This window comes from Dioscorea cayenensis, chromosome 20 (assembly GCF_009730915.1).
Source record: "Dioscorea cayenensis subsp. rotundata cultivar TDr96_F1 chromosome 20, TDr96_F1_v2_PseudoChromosome.rev07_lg8_w22 25.fasta, whole genome shotgun sequence".
Classification (NCBI taxonomy): Eukaryota; Viridiplantae; Streptophyta; class Magnoliopsida; order Dioscoreales; family Dioscoreaceae; genus Dioscorea; species Dioscorea cayenensis.
Window position 1 is genome coordinate 24,370,793 of NC_052490.1, and position 7,569 is coordinate 24,378,361.

General features: G+C 41.7%; 1 non-coding gene across 1 annotated transcript; it reads right to left on the reverse strand.

The window, feature by feature from the left end:
• Nucleotides 1-7,142: 7,142 nt before the first annotated feature.
• LOC120252260 lies at nucleotides 7,143-7,249 on the reverse strand. The gene has a single exon (XR_005533805.1). It is a non-coding gene; the product is annotated as a small nucleolar RNA R71 (small nucleolar RNA).
• Nucleotides 7,250-7,569: the final 320 nt, after the last annotated feature.

Sequence of the window (7,569 nt, forward strand, 5' to 3'; positions counted from 1 at the left end):
TTTTCTATGCCCTAGTTTTATCTTTCTCATTTCTTGGCATTCTTGGAGCTTTTCTGTGTAATTTATTTAGCATTTTTCTTGGTTTGGATGATGTGATTGTTATGAATTAAGTATCCCTTGAATTTATGTAAAAAAATTTTGATTTTCATGTTTTTGGGCAGGTTCTGTCAAAATGAACAGTACCCATGCGGCCCCCATACGGCCGTATGGGTACAATACATCATATTTTTCATTGTTTCTTCATCTCTTACACTACATTTTGAATCATATTGGATTCCTCTATGATTTATTGGTTTTTTCATGGTTTTTAGGAATTTTGGGGATGAAGAAATTGACAAGCAACCATGAAGTGATATTTACACCACACGGGTGGCCACATGGAACAAGATGTAATATTGTGATGAGAGACCTAATTCTAAGGACAAGGATGCACATGGACAATTTATTTTATTGTTTAGATTTTATTTTCTAGTTCTTATGTTCCCTTTGTATTTTGTTTTAGTTTTTGCATGATTACTCCCCATCTCTCCTTTGTAAGTTTTTGTGGAATGATGATGTCCCCTTTTTGCCTCACAGGGCATTGACAGAATTTGGTGAGCTTCCCAAGTTTTCAATGGAGGTCGGACCCGACATGTATTGCTCACCAACTTCCGAGAGGGCTTCGGCTAGGGTTTCGAGGGGTATTGGCCAAGGTTTTGGAGAGGTTCTACCGCTCTGACATCATCATTCCTTAGGAAGAAGATTGGTAGGGGAGCTTCCATCGAGGCGTATCCTATACCGGACGACGGAATCCTTGGACGACGAGTAGAGGACTTTCCACAAGACCATCGACACGACCATTGAGGTGGTTTCTTTATGGATTCATTGCTTTTACATTCTATTTCTTTGATTGTACTTAGCTCCATGGAAAGCGAAACCCCAATTGGGTACTCGGGTATTGCGAACCCTAGGATGTATTTGTTTCTTTGAACCTCTTTATTATTCTGTCAATAAATTGATGTTTATTGTGAGTTCCAACCTTGAATGCTTGATTATATGAACATTTCCCTTAGAGTGACACTAGGGTTGAGAGTTCTTGTTGGTAACCTTGTATGTGAGTGACACACCACGACCGTTAGACAAAGCTAGGTTGGAGAGGGTTGAGAGGGTGAGTCGAGAGATACAGGAGCGTCACCTTTCCCCTCCGGCGTGATAGATTCTACCTCCGTTCCTCGAGTTCTTTGCAGCTATAATAGTGTGAATGGTCTAAGGGATGAACTTCTGCTGGGGCTTAGTTGTGCGTGCAACGGAGTGAAGCGTTGAGGTGATCTTAGTATCTATGGCTCAATTGTGGTTAGGGACCTTCCACCTGGACCAAAGGGTTAGGTCTATATTAAGGAAGAGATTTATCACTTGGAATCCCAGGAGCTCATTGCAACTCTATGCGAGTGCGAGGTGTTGAGATTGTTCGATTTCTCCTCTGGGACATGTATAGAGTTAGGCATAGTTGACCTTAGATTTGGGACTATGTAATTAAGGATGTCCACGACTCACCATTGCATTGATTAAGAAGCATAATAGAGGGTTCTTGCACTTGAAACAATTATCCTAGGTGGAGCATTATCTGGGTACCCCATCTTTATCAATTGCCTTACCCCCTTCTTTACTTTTGTTCTCTTGTTGCTTTTACTGTTGAGAATTGAATCATTGTCACACTCATTATCATTGATCTTTTACATAGCTAAGAATCGAATTAAGTATTTTTATTCCCTACTCCTTGTGGATTCGATACCCGCTCACCCGGGATTATTACTTCGACAAACCCGTGCACTTGCGGTGTATACGCAAGGGGATCTTATCACTTTCCTTGTTCTACTGACTTTGTCAAGATTCTCTTATGCTCTCTATTCGTGACCCCGTTAGGACACATCCTGGTAGAGTAGTTACGACACTAGGGATAGTATGCCAGGATTGATGTTCTCTTCCTTCGCCCATACATCATTGGGCTCATCATTGGGATGGGTCTACTAGACGCTATCAGAGGGATAGAGTAAACGATCGTACCTGCACCCCTCAGCTTAGAGACTATGTTGGAGATGATCAAACGATACAGAGACAAGGTGTATATGATGAACATACCCTCACCAGAGCCAGCCAAAGTTGAGGGAGAGGTAGGAGAGGGTTCTCAACCTGCGCTTGAGCCAAAGCCATAGTAGGATCAGACAGAGTCACCCCTTAAAGCGTAGGAGCCACCACCAATCTAGATATTCTCTCTGACTTGAGCCCATGACCGATTTGAGATGCTCGAGAGCATTGTTGGGTTATTATAGACATATTTGGCTAAGGTTCACGCCATACAAGTCACAAGCCACGCTGAGGTGATGGCGCATCTTGACATAGCTCTTTCTCTCATTAGGGCATACCTAGTAGCCGACTTATGAGAGTAGCTTCATACTTCATAGGTGGTAGCTCTTTACACCACGAATGCACAACCAAAAAAAATATATATATTTTTTTCCATTTTTTTCAGCAAAAATTAACATAAGAAATAAAACTAACTAGTCCATTTAACATCGAACTTGAGTTTCCAAAAAGGTTTGATGAGCGAGCAGTGCAACAAGTGTCAATCGGGCAAAAATTCCTAAAAATTCAAGTAAAAACTAGAGCATGAGAACATTCAATGTTAAAAATTCTCCTAAACTTAAGAATATAACCATTGCAACTAAGGTGAACCGCCATTGGCTATGTGAGCATTTATGTTCAGTCAAAACTTGTGTAAAAAACATGTGTAATGTGAACTCTCCCCACACTTAAGATGTACATTGCCCTCAATGTATGCATACAAGCACAATAGAATATAAATCAATCAAAAACATATGTGGAAGTGGGCAATTGAAACAATACTCCCCTAAACTCGTAATGGTACGTTTGACGAAGCTATTTTCATTGAGAATTGAGTTCCAATGGGTTGTGGAGCACACACGGCCATGTGAAAATCACATCGACCATGTCTATGACTAGTCCTAAATTCCTTACTCATAAGACCAGCTGCACGTATACACAAGGGGGTTCGGTGAAGCTCAATAAAAACAAAACACACTCGAGTATATAAAGATAAATAATGAAATACAACTCGAGACAAAATGAAAATCAAAGATAAACTCAGAAGAAAGGGTGTTTATCAGTGATACAAGTCAAAAATAAAATACTAAAATGAAATACGAGAAATAAGAACAAAAAAGTAAAGATCCATCAAGCATCGGTGTCCGCTAGTGAGTACTCTGCCGCTGCTGGTGGTGAAGTAGCCATTTGTGCTGGTGGATCAGGTGAATGTGCTGGTGCTGCTACTAGTGATGCCTGAGGGGTCCTCGGTCTCATAACAAATGGTGAGGTCGTGTCTCGCTCGAGTAACTGCTGTAATATCATGGGATGAGTGAAATCTACAACCCTAGTAGAAAGAGCTACTGCCTCGAAAGTGTGAAAGCTACCTTAGCGGCCACTTTGGAAAGTGCTACCTTAGAGGATGTGTGAAGCTACTACAATCTCTTTGGTTTGATTTGTTTTGTAGATAAATAAGTCCCTTATTCTTAGAACTTTGAGGAGTATACGTTGGGTTGACTTGAGTTAGTTTACACACAATTACATGATTTCGAGTTTGTTGTCTTTTTCTTTATTCAAGTTTTTAGCTAGAGCAATGATTTTTCATATTTGAAGTTGAAATTCCCTTACTTATAGAATGCTTTCCCTTGCCTGCTTTTGCTGAGCCTAACGCCAAACACTTTCAATATTTCCTTCCTTCTTGGTTCAATGTTTTATTTTTCCTTGAGGACAAGCAAAATCTTAAGTTTTTGCGTATTAATAATGCGAAGTATTCTTTTCTTACAATGTGCATTACTTTTCTCAGATTTTATCATTAATACATGTGTATTTGTGTTCTTTTGTGCATGTAGGGTTGTGGAGACAAGTTTGAAAGAAAGAAGCCAAAGTAGGTCATGAATGCATGTTGTTGATGAAATATTGAAGTGAACAAACGTGAATACAGAAGTCAAGTGAACATATAAAGTGGAGGGGCACAAAGGCAATTACACTCATGTGTTCTGACTTGTGAAAAGCTACCAAGATTGTCATCAAATGTGATTTTGTTGAAGAACCAACGTGAACTCCACATGAATGTGTGCCTATTCATGTGGCCTCGATGAAAAGTGTGGATTAGGGACTATTTTCACAAAGTATTATAGCAATTTAGTGTAGCAAAGCACAATATCAAATTACTGTAGTAGTTACTGTTCACAGGCCGCTGAAAATTGAATTTCTAGAAATTCACACGGCCATGTGGAAAACCCATAAGCCCATATGGATGCCCGATTCGAGCCTATTTAAAGCCACGATTTTAGCCGATTTGGGGATCCTTCTTTCCATCCTTTCTTTATCTTTTTCCCATCTTTGGTGGCATCCGCGGATAAGGTTTAGAGAAGCTTTGGCAAGGTTTTTGGAGTGGTTCTACGGCCTTCAACATCGCTTTCCTTCGAAAAAGGGTTATTGGGGGAGATTTCAATGGCATGGATTCAGCGAGGTGTGCTGTAGGCTTGACAAGGAAACCTTTGAAGAAGACAAGATGACAAGTGCTTGTGTGATACGAATGCGAAGAGTTCATTCCTTATGTTAAGCATTACTTTTCTCGGGTTTTTACACTAATATGTGTGTTTTTATGTTACTTTTATGCAGGTAGGGTTGTGAGGCCAAGTATGATGGAAATAGGCCAATGAGGATCATAATGCACCAATTTTGGAGGAAATCTTGCTAAGGTTCAAACGCGAAGACATAGGTTAGGTGTGAGATGCTAGAGTGTGTGCCAACCTCCTCGTATTTGAGTGGGCACATCCATTTGGAGGGGCACAAAGGCAGTGACATTCCAGTATTCTGACTTATGCACATAGAATAAGAGCTCCACCAACGTGTACACCATTGAAGAAGCAAGTGATCCACGACGTGAACGTGTGCCCGTTTGTGTTACCCCGATGAAAATATGGAATTGGGAAGCTATTCAGGTCGAATACTATAGCAGAGCAATGTAGCAACATTGTAGCATATATTGTAGCAACATTGTTCATAGCCGGCCGAGAAACCAGAGAAACAGAAAATTCACACGGGTGTGTGGAAATTATCCACGCCAATGTGGAAATTCCGCACGGGCGCGTGGAGCATCCACACCCGTGTAGTCTCCCGATTCCAGCCCTATTTTAAGCCGATTTAGCCCCGATTTTGGTATTCTTTTCTCCATCTTTTCCCTAACTTGAGAGAGGGCTTCGGCTAGGGTTTCGAGGGGTATTGGCCAAGGTTTTGGAGAGGTTCTACAGCTCCAACATCGTCATTCCTTAGGAAGAAGGTTGGTAGGGGAGCTTTCGTTGAGGCGTATCCTATAACGGACGAGGGAATCCTTGGACGACGAGTAGAGGACTTTCCACAAGACCATCGACACGACTATCGAGGGGGTTTCTTTATGGATTCATTGCTTTTACATTCTATTTCTTTGATTGTACTTAGCTCCATGGAGAGCTAAACCCCTAGTGGGTACTCGGGTATTGTGAACCCTAGGATGTATTTGTTTCTTTGAACCTCTTTATTATGCTTTCAATAAATTAATGTTTATTGTGAGTTCCAACCTTGAATGCTTGATTGTATGAACATTTCCCCTAGAGTGACACTAGGCTTGAGAGTTCTTGTTGGTAACCTTGTGAATGAGTGAAACACCACGAGCGTTAGACAAAGCTAGGTTGGAGAGGGTTGAGAGGGTGAGTCGAGAGGTACAGGAGCGTCCCCTTTCCCCTCCGGTGTGATAGATTCTACCTCCGTTCCTCGACTTCTTTGTGGTCATAATATAATGAATGGTCTAAGGGATGAACTTCTGCTGGGGCTTAGTTGCGCGTGCAACGGAGTGAAGCGTTGAGGTGATCTTAGTATCTAGGGCTCAATTGTGGTTAGGGACCTTCCACCTGGACCAAAGGGTTAGGTCTATATTAAGGAAGAGATTTATCACTTCGAATCCCTGGAGCTCATTGCAACTCTATGCGAGTGCGAGGTGTTGAGATTGTTCGATTTCTCCTCGGGGACATGTATGGAGTTAGGCATAGTTGACCTTAGATTTGGGACTATGTAATTAAGGATTTCCACGACTCACCATTGCATTGATTAGGAAGCATAATAGAGGGTTCTTGCACTTGAAACAATTATCCTAGGTGGAGCATTATCCGGGTACCCCATCTTTATCGATTGCCGTATTCCCTTCTTTACTTTTGCTCTCTCACTTGTTGCTTTTACTGTTGAGAATTGAATCATTGTCACACTCATTATCATTGATCTTTTACATAGCTCAGAATCGAATTAAGTATTTTTTATTCCCTACTCCTTGTGGATTCGATACCCGCTCACCCGGGATTATTACTTCGACAAACCCGTGCACTTGCGGGATATACGCAAGGGGACCTTGTCAAGTTTTTGGCACCGTTGCCGGGGAGCTAGGAGTTTAGAGATACTTTGCACTTTGTTTTCTTAGCTATTTCACCACACATTCTATTTCACGTCTTCTTATTCTATCATCGTTCTGATTTTCTTTTTCTTTCTTTTTGGTGCAGCTCTAGGTTATGACCCGAGGGAATCCATCAATATTGATTGAAGGAGACCCTGATCTTGAACGTACACTTAGAAGAAAATGGAAAGAACCTGTTGAAGAACAGCATGATTCAGCTGATTTGGAAGGAGAGGAATCTAAAAACATGGAAGAACAACATGAGCAACAGTGAACACTATCCGACTATGCCAGACCTTCAGTGTTCGGGACACAATCGAGTATTGTGCGTCCCCCGATTACAGCTCAGAACTTCGAGCTAAAGCCGACATTCATCCATATGCTGCAGCAGTCCGCACAATTCAACGGTTTGGCCGATGAGGATCCAAAGAGTCACATAGAGAGCTTTCTCGAGATGTGCAATATGCTGAAGATAAATGGGGTGACGGATGATGCCATCAAATTGAGAGCCTTCCCATTTTCCTTGAAAGGGAAAACGAAGCAGTGGCTACACTCATTACCTAGAGCATCAATTACTACATGGGAGGAGATGGTAGAAGCTTTTCTAGCCCGTTATTTTCCTCCTGGAAAATCAGCAAAGCTTAGGAATGAGATCTCATCCTTTGTTCAGTTGGAATTGGAGTCTCAATTCGAGACATGGTAAAGGTTCAAGGAGCTCCTGAGAAAGTGTCTGCAACACGGATTCCCAGAGTGGATGATTGTTCAAACCTTTTACAATGGTTTGAACCCGAGTACAAGGCAACTTTTAGATGCGGCAGCAGGAGGTACCTTAGGTAGCAAAACCCCCGATGAGGCTCGTCAATTAATTGAGGAAATTGTGTTAAATAGCTATCAATGGAATGCTAGAGAGAAGAAAAAGGTGGCCGGTCTCCATGAAATTGATGCGGTAACCTCATTGGCGGATCAAGTAGAGAGTCTTAGTAAGAAGGTAGATCTCATAGCTTCGAATAGAGTTGCGGGCATGACCAATTGCACCGGTTATGGTGGAGGACATGCTCCCTCCG